This window comes from Ochotona curzoniae, unplaced genomic scaffold (genome assembly GCF_017591425.1).
Source record: "Ochotona curzoniae isolate NIBS_2020 unplaced genomic scaffold, NIBS_Ocur_1.0 scaffold_4506, whole genome shotgun sequence".
NCBI lineage: Eukaryota > Metazoa > Chordata > Mammalia > Lagomorpha > Ochotonidae > Ochotona > Ochotona curzoniae.
This window is the reverse complement of record NW_024467119.1, coordinates 63905429-63925386: the sequence shown is the minus strand read 5'-3', so window position 1 is coordinate 63925386 and position 19958 is coordinate 63905429.

The following is a 19958-nucleotide window of genomic DNA, read 5'->3' as shown; positions in this document are numbered from 1 at the left end:
TTTAATTACAATTCTATAATTTATATGAGATTAAAAAAACACAAAATCAAAAAACAAAACACAATTTACTGAGCTTTGCTTATTACCTCATTTTCTCTTATTTAAGTTTTCCTACAATGTGACACTTATAATCCTAATAACCATAAACACAAGCAAATTTGCTATCAAGAGTGAGTTAAAATGGTTTCTTAAAAAATTGCAATAAGTCAGAAGTTCATAGTAGTATAATAAAAAACAAGATAAAATCTAAAGTGTCCTGATAAAAATTGATTTGTGAAACAAAAATATGTCACAGAGAAGAATATTTTTTCTGCATAATTATAATTTGTGATATGTTATGTCAGCTACACATATTTAGATATTTTGTGTGAATTAGCTAGAGATTATATCCCAAGGTCATGTGTTGTTTGAAAGTTCAAGTGTGACCTAATACACTAAACATGTTGGCTTGACTAAAGAGCAGGACAAAAGCATGATCTGTCAGCTTCTTAAGTTTTAGTGGTGTTACCTAACTGAACTACACTGACGTATCAGAAGTGCGGGATGCAGTTAGTGGGTATCTGATATAAAAGATGCAATCTTAATTAATTTATCTTGCATACATGAAAATGCATACATACATGCATGTACATATATGTATTATTCTTCAATTATTCTCAGCTTTAATATTCGCTAAATATATAAGACAAAACAGTTCACAGACAGAAAAATTATTGTAGAACTGTTTCACATAATCTGGAACATTTTTGAGTTTTTGTAACTGATTTCCAAATTTCCAGATAATTTGACCTACTTTCCAGATAATAAATGATAGCTTAGTCAGTCATGCTTGGCATGAGTATAATACCTAAAAGCATAATAAGTGTTTTCCAAATTTTTGTATTAGTAATAATGTTTCTTTCACTTTCCTGGGATACTGGTCATAAAGCTATAATATGTGTATGTTCTCCATTTCAGAAAAAAATGAAATGCATAATTTAAACTTCAAAATTCACCTTAATTACCACCATATGAATGGATATTTGTTTATTCAAATTTTTCGGTGCCAGAAACAGATGCATTGGGACAGCTTTTTCCAGTCATTAAAAATATTAAGACACATTGTGAGATAAAATACTTTTATCACAGTATAGATACACAATTCAACAACAAATAACTCAAAAAGTAGACAAAAGAGCAGAAGAGACACTTCATTAAATATATGCTGATAACAGGAAAAACACTGTCATTTATTGTTTTAACTGCAAATTAAAGCATGTTTAAACATTTGATAGAATGGCTAAATTCTAAAACATTGAACACATAGGATAATAGTATAAAGATGTAGAGCAACTAGAACTGACATGTATTTCTGGTGAAAATACAAAGTTGAACCACTATTTTGCAAGGCAATTTAACAGAATTTTATATTTCTAAGTGTTATTATATCAAGAGAAATTATAGGTATTTACCCAACAAATTATCAAAATGATATTACAAATAGGTAAAAAATGTTTATAGTAGCATTATTTATAATTTTCAAAAATTGGAAGTGGATTCTTCACAATTCTTAAGTAGGTAAACTGAACCAAATTCGGTCACATACTGTGAATTGTTATTTGAGAGAGGATCTGATTTGGATAAATGTCTTTTTAGTGTTTAACTTACTGAATTTCACTTACATGGAAACTCAACTTTCCATACTTTAGATATTACTATGTAACAAAATCTGGACTCTAGTTATTGAATCTGTCCTGTTCTTCAAGAACCACCACCTTCTTCTTTGTTATATCTTATTTTATAACATAACTTCTTAGACATACTTGCTGCAAAGTTAACATTTATAGATGATTCTGTTTTTATTTTTCTACTCTAATGTCCAATTTTACAGCAGATCGATAAGCCTACCACATTCATTATTCAAACATGCTCTTTGCGTTGTTGGCCAGGGGACACATTGATGGTTACAATTGCTCATTAAAAATTAGCTTGTTGCATTCTTTAATATTTGCTTAAAGCCTTTTCATGTTTGCTTATGCAGGAGTCATATAGTTACTCTTTGCTTTGTCTTGCTGTTGAATGTTCATCATAACACTTGACAGAAAGGGAATATGTAAACCTTGTTTGGATAACTCTTCAGGGTAATTACAATTATTCTGCAGCAAGAAATAATTGTTATCCTTAATCTAAATCTTGTGATTGATCTCCATGGAATAGATATAAAAATCCTAGCCAAATATTCATCATGTTAAAAAATATATTAATGTCATTTTTTTCTGCAAACCGCATAGAATTTCCTACTGAGTGAATCTATAATAGATTCTTTAGTGTAGTCAAGAATTTTTATGAAAACAAGATACATTATTTCTTTTCCTGAATAAAAGGACTCTCAATGAATCAGTTAAATATGCCAAGAGAATACAATATTAGATTTTTCTACCTTTGACTACAATGCTTTAATGCACTTAAATAACAGAATGTTAAACTTGGCAACTGTTATTTAAGGACTATACCACTGTGGTAATATAAGGGAAATTGTGGGAGGTGAAATTGAGGGAGGGCAACGAAGGGAAGGAGGAGGGAAGAAGTCCTATAGCTACAAAACTATTATAGCAAATTATTTAGAAAAGAAAATCATTAGATATCGACGCCTGATTGAGTTCCACTCTGGGAAGAGAATTCAGAGCAGATCTTCTCTGCCTCATAACCATTCATGCAGTAGAAAACCAGGGGTTGTACAACAAGGAGAGAATCAGAAGAATCAGTGTGGGAAGAGAAGAACTACAGAGAATGGAATGAAGGACAGAGATACTATGAAAACATGCTTGGAAAGGAATAAATAACTGCAACATAGGTTTTAATTTATACTCTGAAGTAATGCCACTATATTGCTCCCTAAAATATAGATCAGTCTTGTGTTTGATATGCTCTGGGTAAATGAAGAAATCCCTGGAATCCAAAATCCATTTGGTTATTAGTTTGTAAATATCCTACATAATATGCTGTGATCCCTGCAAAAGATCACACAAAATTGGCTTTATATGTTCACTTCAATGTTAGCCTTGTTATGGAAGCAATGTTATGGCATAATGGATTAAACTATTACATATAATGCCAGGATCCTATATAAAACATTCGGTTTTTAATCCTGTTTGTTTCACTTCCAATGCAGATGCCTGCTAACGTATAGTTCATGGCTTCAACCTGGTCCAGTCCTTGTAGTCATCTGCGTAGGATTCATCAGATAAAGATTTTGTTGTGTCTCTCTTTCTTTCTCTGCAAAATGACTTTCAGATGAATACAATTTGATTTCAAAGCTAGATAGATTGGTAATGAATGGCTTCATTTAATACAGATATATTTTTTTTAATTTGTATTTCTATGGCTTCTGGCAAAGGTAATTTTATTGAATATTTTTCAAGTGATTTGTTAATAATAAATAAAAGAATTGTGTAATAACTCAGACAAGATCAATCAATATTACCTACCTAATTTTCAGGAAGTTTCTTTGGCTATTAAAATACATCTCATACATAACAAAATATATCTCACCATTAATGTATCAGGAATCCTATTTGTAAAATTATGTAAAGCATGGTTAAATATAAGAATGTCATGATTGTATTGATTGATACTTTAGTACATGACTGGTCAATAATAATGTAACAGAAATCATTATCAAATTTCACTTAAATAATGCAATTTGTTTCTTTTCAGCAATCAAACGTGTAAGCATTATGTAATATATATGTAAATATATTTATCATCTAAGTTATTACATGTAAAATAATTTTTAATTAAGTCAATATAATTGAGTCAGCAGAGTGATACAGTAAATTAAGCTTAACTAGCTGAATTCCTTGGAGGAAAATGAACTGACTAGAATGAGAGTGATGATTTTAATTTTGAGTAATATGAAGAATAAATTTTAACAGTGGCAAAACTGTCTAAAAAATATTTTTATTGTTTTCAAACTAAGTTAGGAGAAAAATCATATTAAAAAGAATGCTAAATAATGTGCTAATTTCTAAGGCTCATCTTGTCACAGTTAATTGATTTCGAATTTAGTAGGTCTATTTCCTGACCACTCTAAAAAGCTACCATATTTTCTCAAGTCTAAAATGCATTTTCTTCTCATTTTTGGAGATTCTAAAATCATAATGTTACTTGCAGTTAACCAAGGAGGAAACTCCAGATTCTATGCAAGTGTATATATTGACATTTCTGATTGTCGTTATTATATACACAAGACAAAATTTAGTCCTGTTTAAATGCTTCAATTCATCTAATTGTTTAATTGATTTTGCAGAGGGGCAAAACATGAAATTTGGCTTAAACAAAGATTGCTCATATCTCTGTCTTAAAATGTGCTGGATTTCTCCAAACGTTAGTTTTGAGATTCTCATTTGCTTGCCTACTTGCTCTTGCTGTGTTTCTTGCTCTCTCTCTCTCTCTCTTTAGATAGTCATTCTTACCTAACTGTGTCCTCAAATATGTTTCATGGTTTTGTCATAGTTATTTACAACATGTATTTCACAGGATACTTTTGTGCTTGGGCAAAAGCTTAATCACTGTCTGACCAGAGATAATGTGAAACTCATTTATACGACAGATACTGTTGTGGCTTTTACCTACCCTGTGTCCATTTTATTGCTGCTATCATAACTGTGTTGTAGTAGAATTATGTGCAAGAAGAAAGTTAAGTAGAGTTCTGTCAGGTATGTCTGTCACAGAGGAATCAACAAAATAAAATTTAAAAAAAAAAGTGAAATACCAGAAGCTGTTTATCATTCATAGACCCAAATGGGATGATTGAAGGGGAATGTGCTTGAGTGGACAGCAAGCAACAGAGAAGAATTTAGCCATGCACCCAGTATTATATCGAAGTTATAGCCATTAATCAAGCAGATTTCCAACAGGGAATTATAATGGGTAGATTTAAGAAAGTTCATGTGAGTTCTGGGAATTGATATAGCAAATGAAAGTGATTACGAAGGAATGTCTGCAGAACTCAAGTCTGGTGTGAAGTCAGTGGGTGAGCTAAGTAGATTGCATCCGTCTATCACTTTGTGTAATCATTGCCTGCCGGCAGTTGGTTGTGTATTCACCACGTTGAGGAACTGGGAAGAACGAGGACCTGGAAATTATGTCAAGGATAACTAAATCATATTTCTGATAAGATTAGATGTACATTCAAAACACATCTTGACACAGATAATGTGACAGGGCTTCACAAAATATAATTTAGTGAAATTCAGTATTGGACACAAAATGTGTTTACACATGTTAGGCAATGTAAATACAGGCACTTGAGATTACAAAAATGTTTAACTTTACCACAAAATCTCCAAGGTGGAAAGGTATCATATTGTTTTGAATTAACTACATATTGTATGAGGCTACTCATTGTGGTTGAATACTAATGATTAAGCATTTGGTTTTCAATAAACACAGCACATTCAATAGAGGAAAAAAAGCAAGATAAACAGAATGAAAAATATCTAATGTAAGATAGCTATAAATTAAAGCCAACTTTTGTGGCATTCTTTTTAGATTTACTCATTTTCCAAGAGATACAAATTTTGATTCATCCAGAATCATTACCTAGCTTGCAAAATTTAGATCAATATAATTCAACTTAATACATGAGCACTTGTGATCTTTTGTTTCTCTGTCTCATTTCTGCCTCTTTGGGCAACAAACTGATTCTTGGTTCTTTCTAATAATTCATTTCATGACTATGTTTGTAAAACTAGTCATAGGAAGATATTTTTGATAGAAAGGGGACTCCACTAGTGTATTAAAATCTTAATCTGTTTGAAATACTTCCCTATAGTATATGATGCAGGAAGAGCTACGACAAGCTTGGCTAAAATCAATTATGATCCTGAGACTAATGAAAATATGAGGCTGTAGCTTGATGCTGTAAATATTACTTTGCATAGATAAGTCTTGTTGTCTGAAGGTACAGTCTAGATAACAGTGGCAATGGCTCTGATCAAATATATTGAATTATATCTTGAACAAAGACTCTTCACAAAGCTCACAGCATGAATATTTGGAAAAACACTATGTGGATTTCAAAAGCATTTAGCATCAAAATAAGGTGAACCATTTCTTAAGCCTTTGAAACACCCTAGTATTTTTTTTTTAATGTATCTCAGAATCATACAACTTTCTAAAAAGCAACATTCAAAATAAAAATATGATTCTTGTGGTTAATACCATGCTTATAAAATAAATATGTGATTAAATGAATGACCTGAATAACCCTTGAGAGTTTAAAGTAATTTAGAATAATAATCACAATCCAAATATAATAAGGACATGAAAGCAATTGCATTGAAATACCACGGGAAAATGACATACACTTTTAGGTATAACTGAATGTTACTTATTGTTTTCTAGATTCAGATGGTATACAAGCTATATGATAAAATTTGACCCCAGAGATGACACATTCTGGAAAACAAATTTGGAAATATAAAGTTCCACTTAAAAACATGAATATAGGGGTCAGGCACAGTAGCCTAGGGGCCAAATTCCTCGGCTTGCATGACTAGGATCCCATATGGGCTCCAGTTCCTGTCCTGGCTACTCCAATTACCTTCAAGCCCCCTAATTGTGGTCTGGGAAGACAGTGGACATCAGCCCAAAGCTTTGTGACCCTGAACCCACCTGGGAGATCCAGATGAAGCTCTGGGCTCCTGTCTTCAGATTGACTAAGCCCCAGCTTTTGTTGTTACTTTGGGAGTGAATCATTTGTTAGAAGACTTTTCTCTATCTCTTCTCTCTCTGTGAATCTGATTTTTCAATAAAATAACCTTTTTTAAAATGAGAATATGTATTTCACAGAACGTGGGAGTTCAGAATGATATATAAAGTCATATATAGTAATAGAACCATGTGAGAAGATGGTGGATCCCCACGCTCCTATGATACCAGGGCAAGGGTATTCTGACTTAAGGTAAGAAAGTTTTTTGATTTTTAAAAAAATGTATTATTGATGATTATTACATAGTTTATGAGAAGGGTTGTGAATCAGGGAATAGTGGCTGTGGCCCTTGTTTACACATTTTCTTCTACTCCCTCTATATGGGAATGAGGGGGATACAAGAGAAGAAGACATGCCCAGCTTCCCAATCACCACATTACCCGTGGGGATGGGAAACTGCCACCCGATGTCATTCCAAGTTTCTCATTGTGGAGCATTTTCTGCAGGTTCTATTCATGTGTTTTTGACGGTTCTGAGATGCTGTTGACATTAACGCTCCAAGGATGAGGAAATATTTTGGAGGTCGATTGGCTGCCATAGTCCATCTCCAAGTCTCCATTGGTCTGGAAATTTGCTGTCAAGTTTCATTGGGGTTGTTTATCAATTTGTTCTGCCTTCCATCCTAAACAAACCATTGATAGCTGCAGCCCAAACCAGCAGTGCCCAGTACAGGTTTGACCCTCATGCACAACAGGGGGAGCTGCAGTCCAATCAGTGCAACACCCAATAAACCCCATGGGACTAACCCCCAGCTCTAATCCCTGTGCCTGCCAGCATGTGAAGTGGACTAGTCCAGTCTGTCCTGCATTTCTTTGAGATCTGTCTACATCATTGGCATGGAAGCCTAACCCAGCCCAACCAACCCCACCCTCCAGCCCACACTCAAGCAGTGGGTGCCACCATATGTCCAGCCAGGCCTGCCCTCAACCCTGGTTCTCATGTTCACCAGTAATAATTTCAGCCCATCAGAGAATAGCCCATACCCTTCCACTGGACCCACTCCCTGCTCCAGATCTCATATTCTCCAGGCAGTTATATGGTCTAGCTTGACAGGACTTGCCCACAGTCCTAGCACATGCCAGCTGATGCTGCAGCAAAACCGAACCTGCCTGCCCTTGTTCTACTCATGCCCGTCAGTCCATTCCCATCCACAACTCATGCAAAGCAGGTGTGATACAGTTGGCTACACCAGCCTGGCTCTCCCCCTAACCCAATTCATATGTAGGCGAACAGGTGTTGCAGCCCTGCTCAGTCTGGCCTGCTCCTAGTCCCAGCTCTCATACTTGCTAGCATGAGCAGTGTCCTAAAATTGGATTCTCCACTACTCTCTTCCTAAACTCACCCGCTGCCCCCTTCCTTATCTTGTGTGTGCCGGCGAGTGCTCCAGCCCAGTCTTGCATGGCCTGTCTGACTACAGCATCTGATGGTAGGTGCTGCAGCCTGGCCTGTCCCTGTCTGCTCTAATTTCAGCTCACACTGGTTGGAGCTACTGTACAACTTGCATAGTCAGCCCCTAGCCGTGACTCTAATTTAAATTAGATAGTGATGCTGCTAGACCCAGACCATCCTGCACCCCATCCTGGCTCTCAGATTTGCCAATGCGTATTATAAATTGGTCCAGCCTAGCCCAACCCCATACCTGAGACACACATATACTGGAAGGTACTGTAACTTGGTCTGCCCTGGGATGCTCCTTGCTTTGGATCTTGTGATTACCTGCAGGGACTGTGCCCTGACAAAGGAGTTCCCCAAGCTCCTCTATTGGGTCTTCTCTCAGTTACAAATCTTGTGCATACCACTGAATCCTTGGTCTGCACTGACATAGTCCATCTCCTGTCCTGGAAAAAATAATAGCCTTACCCAACTGGCTCATACCTAAACCTGTTCTTATTGATAGCTGTTACAGCCAGCTACATCTAGCCCACACCCTGACACAGCTATGACATGGCCCATTGAAAGCCGAGACCTAGCCCAACCTGCACTACACGCACTCTGGCTCTCACAAGCACCAATGGATGCTGGAATCTAACCCAATCTGGTGTGCCCCAGAGCTTTTCCATGCAGAAGGACACTGAAGCCATGTCCAGCCCAGAATATGCCCATTCCGGCTCTTACACAATTGCCAGCATGAACCACAACCCAACCAGGGTGTCCACTAAGCTCCCCAACTAGGCCTGTTCCCAGCCCCATGTCTTGTGCATGCCAGTCGTTGCTCTAACCAGCTCTGCATAGCCCATCTCCTGTACTGACTTTTGCTATTGAATGCTGCAGCTTGGTCTGACCCAGCCCACCCCTATTCAAATTCTTGATAGAGAGTGCATCACCCTGGCCCTGTCCATTCCATTCCCATTCACAATTCATGCAAAGTAGGTGTGATTCTTTAGCCAGGCATGCCCCACATTCCATTCTGGCACCAGGGAAGAATTAATGCTGCAAAATTTGACGCATTTATAAAATGTAAGTATGCTCATGAACTGAGCCAGAAATTAGCTAAAATAAGGGTATTTTAAGCATAGAAATAAAGTGTAAAAATAAATAGTCTTTAAAATAAAAGAAAAATACTTCAAAATATGTGAGAATCAAATTCAGATATATAGTTTGTAATTGGTACTCATTTAATTCAGAACAAATCATGTAATTAATTATGGATATAGTGCATCTTGTATCATACATATAAAATACAAATTGATTATATAAGAAAAATTCAAAACATAAACTATTGTATATAATTATAAATGTCAGAAAATTAGAATAAGGGAATTTATATTTTTTGATGTATTCATTGTTATTGGAAAGCCAGATACATAGAATACAAGAGAGACAGAGAAGAAAATCTTTTAAGTGTTGATTCACATGCCACATGGCTGCAAAACCTGGAGCGGAGACAATCTGAAGAGAGGAGCCTCTTCCAGATTTTCCACGTGAGTTCATGCTCCTCGGCTGCTTTTCCAGGCCACAAGCAGGGAACTGGAACAGTAGTGGGCTGCTGGGATTAGAACTGGGGCCATATAAGATCCTGGCGCATGCAACATGAGATCATAAGTTGCTACGCTACTGTGCTAGGAGCAGCAATTAATAATTTTACCAAAATAATCATAACTAAAACTAGTAAAATTTATGTTAAGTAGCTAACATTCTTAATTATACCAGTCCCAGATTGATTTGGAGGTGAATTATGGCAAAGTTTTGAAAAATAGGCATCCTTAGCAAATGACATTAATGAAAGTGGAACTGAAAATGTGTGCATAACAAGGCAAACCTCATAAATAGTACGGTATATTCCATTGATGTGGGAAACATAATATGTAATGATTCACTGTATTAATCTCAGTAACAAAAGTCTGGCATGAAAACCATTATAAATTAAAATTACCATTAAAATAACAGATTGAAAAAATTTTAAAAGCATGTGGTAATGTCTATAGATGAAAATATCTGTAAAGCTCAATACCATTTTTCTCATTTGAAAGTAATCATTTAGAAATGAAAATAAAAGTAAACCTTCTTAATTTGAAAAATGCATCTACAATAAATAATACATAAAGATTTAATTCTTGTCCTACTAGTATCTTGTACAGTGCGTGTAAGCTAATACTATGGGACAAGAAAGACAATTCAGACATAGCAAGATTTAAAACGAACAGTCAAAATCATTACAACATAGAAATTAAAAGTCACTTAAGTCTGCCTGTTTTCAGATCTGTTTTCTGTGATTTGCTTACAAATGATCCTGACTTCAGATTGGTGCAGTACCGACCATTATGATCACTTGGGGAGTGAATCATCGGACAGAAGATCTTTCTCTCTGTCTCTTCTTCTCTCTGTATATCTGACTTTGCAATAAAAATAAATAAATCTTAAAAAAGGATGGAAAATCATCATATAAAATATTAAAAACAGATCAAAGTTTGTAGTAATTTAAACAGGGTGATTAGGCAAAGCAAAATGTATATAGATCAAATTCCTGGAATATCTATGCATATTTGACTTCGTGCAGATGTAATAATTTACACAGAGACATACACAAAATAAATCTGTCCATAAATATACTATGCGTATATAATTCTAATCTTTTTTATTTAAGATGGCCTCCAATCCTGGCCCTAATATGTGCTGGATGGTATTATGGTCCAGTCCAGCCTGTGCTGTACCCTGTTCTGGTTCTAAGATCTATCAGTAGATGTTATGAACTGGCTTAGTCGGGCCTGCTCCCACAGCTGACCAGCATGTAATGTAATCTGGCTTCATCTGGGCTGCTCTCTGCCTTGGTTCTTGTGCTCACCTTCAGTGGTGGCATCCTTAAGAGGCTTCCCTAAGTTCCTCTGTTAGGTCTTGTCCCACTGGCAAATCTTGTGTACACCGTTGAGTCCTTGTGTCATGCTGGTTTAGTCCATTTCTTGTCGCGGCAGAAACTGTGGCCTTGCCTGACCAGCACACACTAATTCTGGAGGTTATTGCTCATTGCTACAGAACAGACACAATTGGTTGGTGCAAAGTCAAAGATTTTGTGTGGGCCAGTGGGAGCTAAGACCTAGCAGAGCCAGCATATATCCACTCCGGCTCTCACGAGCACCAGTGGGCAATGTAGTCTAGCCAAGTATTGCATAGCCAGGACCCAGTCCACACCCAGGCTGAGGGACACTCCAGTCATTTCCAGCCCAGATTGCCATACATTTTCCAACTCTTACACTCACCAGTGAGAACTATATACCAGCTGTGATGTCCCCTTAGCTAGCCAAACCTGGCCTGCTGTCACCCATAGATATTGCGCATGCCAGTCTTTGCTCTGAACCAGCTCTGCTTAACCAATCCCCTGTTTTGGTCTTTGCAATGGGATGTTGCAACGGGATGTTGCAACGTAGCCATTTCTGACCCAGCCCCAGTCCAAACTGTTGCTTGTGGATCTAGAGCCTTGCCATGCCCAATTTGTCCTATTCCCTGGTTCATGCAAACCACTACTTAGCCTGGCATGAACCGCATTTTACCCTGGCTCCTGTACATGTTTGTGTGCTAAGGTTTGCACCAGTTCTGCTCCAGCCCTCCCCACCCATCTCTCAGAACCAATCCACACACTTCCTATTGGGTGGAACTACCTTGGCCAGCCTGACCAACAACCAGGTCTGAATCACATTCACACCAGCAGGAGCCACAACCCACCAGGGTGTTTCCCAATTTTTCCAAACAGGTCCACACCCACATACAGATCTCACATGTGCCAGAGGGGTTCTAGGTCCTTCCCACTTACATGTATTTTAAAAAGTAACATGTAAAACAGAAATGTTCATTTTATGCAAATATAACACTATAGATTCTGAAAAAAGCTTAGCCTTTAAAATATATAAATCAAATTAATAATAGTTATTCATTGTGGGGAAAATACAAAAAAGAGTATAGGGATTCCAAATTTTATCTACTGTGGTATGATTTAGATTTTAATGCCATTAAATTCATGTTTGAGGGCACAGCACTATAGCCTAGTAGCTAAAGTACTTGCCTTACAGGTTCCAGAATCCCATATAGGTAATGGTTCTAATCCCAGCTGTTCCACTTCCCATCCAGCTCCCTGCTTGTGGCCTGGGGAAGCAGTTGAGGACGGCCCAAAGCCTTGGAATCCTGTATCCACATGAGAGACCTGGAAGAATCTTCTCATTTGTGGCTGTGACCATTGTACTCACTTGGGAAGTGACTCATTGGTGGGAAAATCTTCCTCTCTGTCTCTTCTCTTCTCTGTATATCTGACTTTCTAATAAAAGTAAAAAAAAATTGAAAAAAATAATGTTTGAGAAATTGATTTAATGCTTAACATGAATAAATCAGTGATGTATGAAATGTTAAACAGATGTATATATATTTAATATTTAATGTAGCATTCCATATCTTGCCCCAGATGTCTCTTTAAATTAATGATGGGTTTTACATAAAGTCCATGGCATTATAAAATCATTTAAATCAGATTTTTAAACTTTAAAATTGTTATGGTGCAAATAGAATAAATGACATTAGAGACATCTAAAGTAAAAATAGTTTAATTATAGTTATGGTTCAAGATTCTTACATATCCTACTACCAGAGAGTATATTAGTTTTAGTGACAGTGCAAAAAAAAAAAAAATTAAACTCAGCCTGTAAATGCAACATTGCTTTTGCAGTTATCTCTGATTTTTTTTTCCTTCCGAAACCAATATATTGCTAATGGGTATGTTACTCTCAAAAATCCCAAAGCTTCTCTATCTTCTCCATGCCCTTCCACCATCTGACCTCTCTGTATAAATGCTTATCAATAAGTACAGTCGAAACATGTAAGAATACATAGAAACATCTAAGTTTAGTTTTAATCATGTCTTTCTAGATGTCCATCATAAGTTTGGTGTTGTGATGCAGATTAACCATGATATTCAGCAATAGAAACCACACAAATTACTAATACTCATGTTAGGCAATATTTTGTTTCCTTGGCTTTTCCATGACAGGACTTGGTGTTTGTTATCCATCAAGTTGCAGTACAGATGGGAGACAATGTTGCTGTATAAATGGTTGAGCAGCAAATGAGTGTTTAGTAGCTGAAAGGGAGATTTATTTATGTATTTTAAGATAGAGAAAAGTGTATTTTTATACAAGGGTAAAGACAAAAAAGAGGATGAAGATCCAGCAGCAATTTCCATGCCCTGTGTGTCTTTCTTAATAAGGACTGGCAACCTATACTCCTGTACAAGACAGTTTTCTCCAACCTCCGAGAAGACAAAGTTCTAGAAATTCTGTGTCTTTTTTTTTTCTTATAATGAACATTTGTTTTTTTGCACTATCATTAACATAAATGTACATTCTTATGTCTTTCAATGTTAACAATTTAGTAAACAATTTGTTTCTGCCTTAAGTTAACATTTAATTATCTTCTTTCTCTTTCCTTCTAGTACAATTGCCTTAATTCTAGCACTAATGTTGTTGGAATGTTATATCTACATTTATTTTTGTTGGTAAATCAGGTTTACAGAGAGAGAAAGAGATAGACACAAAGAAAGATCTTCCATCTGCTAGTTCACTCTGGAAGTGGCCACGACAGCCAAAACTGCAAATCTGAAGCTAGTAACCAGGAGCTTCTTCTAGGTCTCCCACGTGGGTACAGGGTCCCAAGTGTTTGGGCCAATCTTGACTGCTTTCCTAAGCCACAAACAGGGAGTTGGATGGGAAGTGGAGTAGGCAGGATACAAACTGGCACCCATGTGGGATCCTGGTGCATGCAATGAGAAGACATTAACCATTAGCCTACGGCACTGGACCCTATCTGTTATTAACTTCTTAGATTAACTTAGATTTCAGTTGTGCTTGGTAAATGACATAACTTTGTTGACCAACACTGTGTTTTTTTTTTTCCTTCAGTAGTAATACATGGCTATCAGGTCAGGACAGACAAATATGCTGCTCTGACAGAGCACCTACTTGGTAAAGGCAGGTGTGGATGTTTTTAATGCCTGTACATGTGATCAGTTGTCATAGAGACCCTGAAGATAATGCTCACGGCTCATAGTTGTCAGAATGGTGAGTTATTGGGTGCCAAATGGCCTGCCATTTATGAATAGAAAAAAAAATTAAAAAAAAAAGATTTTAGTCACTAAATATATCGATAGTGATGGTAGCTGACATCTCATTTATGCTGGCATCTCTTATATATATATAATATATATCTTATATATATATATGCTGGCTTACTGTTTCAGTTATTTTGCTTAGCTTTTCAGGGATTTTTGTCGATCTTTACAAATTTTGATAGTTGTTTTTTATAATTCTGTGGGGAAAATATCATTGGATTTTTATCTTTCAAAGTTATTTAAATTATGTTCCATGATATAGTCTTCCAGGTCTAGGGATTCTCCTTTTTTCTCCTCTTCTTCCTTCCCCAGGTTGGTGTTCCATCTTTTCCCCCATCCCCATGTTATTACAGTAGTATAGTCTTTTAGTACCAATTCCAAGTTTAACATTCTGCTATTTAAATGTATCACGGCACTATAGGTATAGACAAAGGTAGAAAATCTTGTATCATATTCTCAAGGTATACTTGTTTGTTTCACTGGAGAGTCCTCCATCAGATTTTGCTATGAACTTTATTGAATGTGTAAATTACCTAAGGTAATACATACATTTTAAAAAGCATTTCAAATTTATAAAACAAACTTAGGAATTGTACCAAGTTCCCACAACCAATTCCCTCTTATTAACATTTTATATTAGTGTATTTGTCACGATCGTTTTGGTTGTATATCCATTTTTTAAAATACTGATTCTTGCAATCCATGAACACTAAATTCCATGGTATTTCTTTGTGTACTCTTCAGTTTATTCCATGGGTGACATTTATTTTTCAGTGTAGAGATTATTCCCCAATTGAATTAAATTTATCCTCAAGTATTTCATTGTTTTAAAGCTATTAAAATGTGCTAGTTTTCTTGGTGTTTAAATTTCATGATTAATGCTAATGATTTTTTTATATTCAATTCATAATCTGTGATATTTCTAAATGTATTTATTATTTCAAGCAACATTTTACATGGAGTTTTTTGGTTTCTTTATGTATGTGATTATGGCATCTCCAAAGAGTGAATAAAGGACTTCTGTCTTTCCAGTTTACATAACTTTTTTTTTTGTTCGTTTACATATGTCAAAGAGAAGACCAGTCTAATAGTAAGAGGACCTATTTTTTTCCATTAACTATGTTTGCTATTAGCATGCTTTATAATCTTTTCTCTATTGAGGCATTTTTCTTCCATCATTTAGTCAAAATTTTATCAAGCTCCCCTTTCTGCATTAATGGGCATACTAGTATGATTTTGTTTTCTTCTGTATTACAGTTATTTTTCCCTGTGGAAGAACCCTTGCTTCCTTAGGATGGATTTCACTTGATTGCAATGATTGCACTTTTTCATATGCTATAGGATGTAGCTAGCTAATGTTTTGTTAAGGATTTTTTTTACAATTAGACTTATGAAAAGCAATTTTATTTTTTCTCCAGTTCTATTCTGACTTGTTTTATAGTTTATGAAATTGTATATTTTTCCTTCTTCATATGTTTGGTAAAATTCAGCAGTGATGCCTTCTGATCCTGGAAAATCATTTTTATTATTATTGTTTCTAAATTACTGAGTCAACCTCACTGTGTGTGAGGTTTCATTTTTATTATTTTTTTACGTCTTTCACTCATATCCAAATGAAAGTCTTGCGGGATAAAACATTTTCGATGAAAGTTTTGTCCTTCCAAACTGTAAAAGTATCTTTCTGTTATCTCTTAGTCCATGCACTTTCTAGCAATAAATGTACCGTCGTGTGAGTTAGACACACTCATCTGTTAATCCTCCTTTTTTCTGGTAGTTTAAGTATCTTTCCTTTATCTTCAATCAAAGCCCTCCTCAAGAATGACTTGAGATGGCTTTCTGATTGCTTAACTTGACCTACAGTACCTGGACACACATATTTACCTCTTTGGTGTGTTTCCTTTCATCATCTCATTGACATCCTCAGTTTCCTCTGAATTTCAGTAACCTGAATATTTTTTGTGACGTTGAATTTGATTCAATTACTTCTATTTATGTATCAAATATTTCAAATATAGAATACTGAATCATGTTTTTCTGAAGTTTGCTAAGATGTCTTAAAATGGCTTTTTTTGTGAGTTTTTTTTAAGATTTATTTATTTTTATTGAAAATACAGATTAACAGAGAGAGGGAGATACAGAGAAGGAGAGCCTGCATTGTTTGTTCACTGCTCAAGTGGCCACAATGGTCAGAGCTGAGCTAATCAAAGCCAGGAGCAAGAAGCTTTTTTTTCCATTTTCCTTGTCTCCTACACAGTTGCAGGGTCCGAAGGCTTTGGACCGAATCCTACTGCTTCTCCATGCAAAGTGAGGATTTTAGTCACTGAGCCATCATGCCAGGCCTACACTTAAATATTTTTAAGCTGGGTAAACACTATCATCTGTGCCTTGAATTATGAGAATAATCTGACAAAATTCTAATCAGCTGGAATGCCTCTGTTTTCGCAGCATGCACTAGACAGTACTATATTTTAGTTTCTTCCAGATTTGTTTCTGATGTCTTTCACTGACTCAATCTTAGACTATTCTCTAAATTCATAGTGGTTCTAAATTTGCTCTTGATAGGTTGTTCAACATGAGCTGGAGACATGATGAAAACTGAGCAGTGCTTCCCTTTATGCCTTTTCTGTGTCTGTTGTAGGCTCACACTCGTGATAAGGAAACCATGACTTGTGATACTGAGAGACATTTGAAGCTTTCAGTCTACCAAGACCATTGCAGACTGGGGATAGAATCAAAACTCACTTTGTTTCTGTTTGCTGCTTTGATGAACTCACTGCTCAATGCTCTAATATCAGGGTCTAGACCTTCCTTTAAAAACAACAAAATTTTTGTGAGTCAATAAGATCTGACCCTAGAATAAACTGATTTTTTTTAAGGGGAGAATGGACCAGATTAATTTTACAAAGTCTTTATAATTTTTGTATTTTTGAATCATGCTTTACTTTGCATTTTCAGTTACTTGCTTATAAAAATATTTCATGTAAAATATCTCTAAGATATTTGTCATTAAGTGGTCTCTACAACCTATTTTTAAATAAAGTTTGAGTAGTATGTCAAAAATTATACTGATAATGGAATCTAATATTTTTAATCATAAAATAATTATATAAATCAATTCTACATTGCTCCCCCCCCCTTTTTTTTTTTTTGTTTTTTTGCTTGGCACTCACTAATACCTATGCTGGAAAGACTTTAATTGTAGTATTTTTTTTCTCTGAATACCTGATGATTAAAATGTGTTCAAATCACTTAACATTTACAGTTTAGTATTCATAATAAATGCAGCTTACGTATTTGCATGAAAAAATGAACAACATACTTTGAATATTATTTTGAATATAAAACTTGCAAGACTGCCTATATGTTGTTTAGGTAAAAGTCAATTAAAAATCACAGTTCTGGGCCAGCACTCTAGCATAGATGTTGCAAACGCCGCATGTGATGTTGATCTGCTATGTAAGAGGCTGTTTGCGGTCTGGCCACTCACTTCCTTTCCAATTCTGCTACTGTAACTGTCTCTTGAAATGAAAAGTGGATGTTACAGAATTGTTCGATACAGACAAATACATAAATAGTAATAGAGGTACATGTGACAACAGACAATTGTTTAATCTTTCATCTAAAAAGTATTCTATGAATACCAGTATTTCTCATTTGGTATAGATATTGGTGTTCATGAAAGTGTTCTGAGTATTTATGTTTTTCTACTATTACTTCTGCAATACTTCAGTTGTCTTCTATTTTTCGATTTGAGAAACAGAGAGAGAGAGAAGGAGAGAAAAAACAATTCTGTTTCTAAGTCATCACCTGAATCAGCAGAGCCATCACCACCGTATGTCAGTGTCTGTTTCAGTGAGAGGTGAGAGGCAAGGGTCAAATTCAGACTGGGCTCCTGGAAAGGGGTTCTCAATGATACATCTGCTCTCCTCTACTGTTTTTTTTTTTCCATTCAAGGAGTAACTTAATTTTAAAATTATTGAATTCTACATTTCTTTTGTATGCATACATAAACAGCATTTTTTTGTCAAAATGAAAGATGACAAGACCTCATATATTGATATGACATCATCATTTTTCATAATTTTCGTGTTGATTCTGGAGGCTTGGGAATATACCAAAATTACAACATAAGAATATTAAGATATATGAGAAAATAATATATACTATTAAGAAATAACTCCAGAATTCTTTGTTACAGTATCTTCAAGACAATTTTCAAAAATATATCCTATTGATCATGCTTTTCTTTGAATTGCATGTTTCAATGTTTATATCGATCATAGAAATAACCAAATACAATGAAAACTAAAAAAAATTGAAGCAATTTTATTTAGCAATTATGTAGCAATAGCATAGAAGGTACATTCTAATTAACTTTGAGCAAATGTATTATAGGAGTGATAATACAGCAGAACAATGAATGTCAATGGTTGTGGATTTTCTCTTTTTAATTAATGAGACTGAACTAGACGGGTAATAAACAGAAGGCAAAATGACAGCAGCGTGCCTGATTCTGGTGATGCTTAGGATATGAATGTAGACACAGGAAGCCAGTAAATGATGTATGCCAACAATGGATGTGACCCAATGTCAATAGTTGAAATGAAACTATGAAAGTAACAAGATATTTGAAGAGCCATTAATTGCTAGTTCTTTGTTTGAAGAATAATTACATTTCTGACAGTTAATATCTGTCCTTTAAATAATTTTAGAATATTATTTTACAATATAATAACAAATATTCAGATTCACAGTGTTTCTCCTTTATTTTTTTTTTAAATGTCACCAGTTACCATCTACTTGTCATGATGCTGACTGGATAATAATTGTTATTTCTCACTAGTTCAGGTATAATCTGATGTTTCCAGTATTTTTGGTGAAAGTATTACTTTCCTTGTTTTACCTCAACTTTTACTACATGGGATATATATGCCATTGTACTAGAAATTTATAACAGAATTACAATACAAATCACATATGTTTTTTTAAAGTTTTAGTAGACATATTAAATATTAAGACGATATAAAGTAGCAGTTAAAATTAAGTTCAATAACATTTTATCCAATTTAGAATATAAACAATGTTTCTATTTTCCATTATAAAAATTAATGAGATACATTATATATTTTTCCATATTTCATACTTATAATGCACCTGAAATAAAAATAAGTCTTTTCAATAAGTGAGGTGAAATATAATCACCGCAAAATAATAAAGTTGCACTTAATGTAACATATAAGAATACACTTTGGTATTAAGTCACTCTAGCTACATATCATGTTGCAATAAAAATACGTAGTTAGTGTCTGCTATTGGACACCTGAACTTGCATTTTAATATGGTTACAGAATCTGAAAGAGACTCATTGTCTAAAATGAGAACATATAATTATATTTATATTTCTCAGTTGTATACAATTTTGGTTTTGTTCAATATTGTCATGAAAACTTAATGTAAAATCTCCAGGCAGTTCCATAATAATCCAAATTACTTTCATTACTCTAGGGTTTTTAAAATAATTCTGAAGGCTAGTGTTTGATCTAGGAGTCGAGATGCCGTATCCCCATTTCAGTTTCCTGGGTATGGTGCTGGCCTTTGGCTCCTGACTCCAGCTTCCTG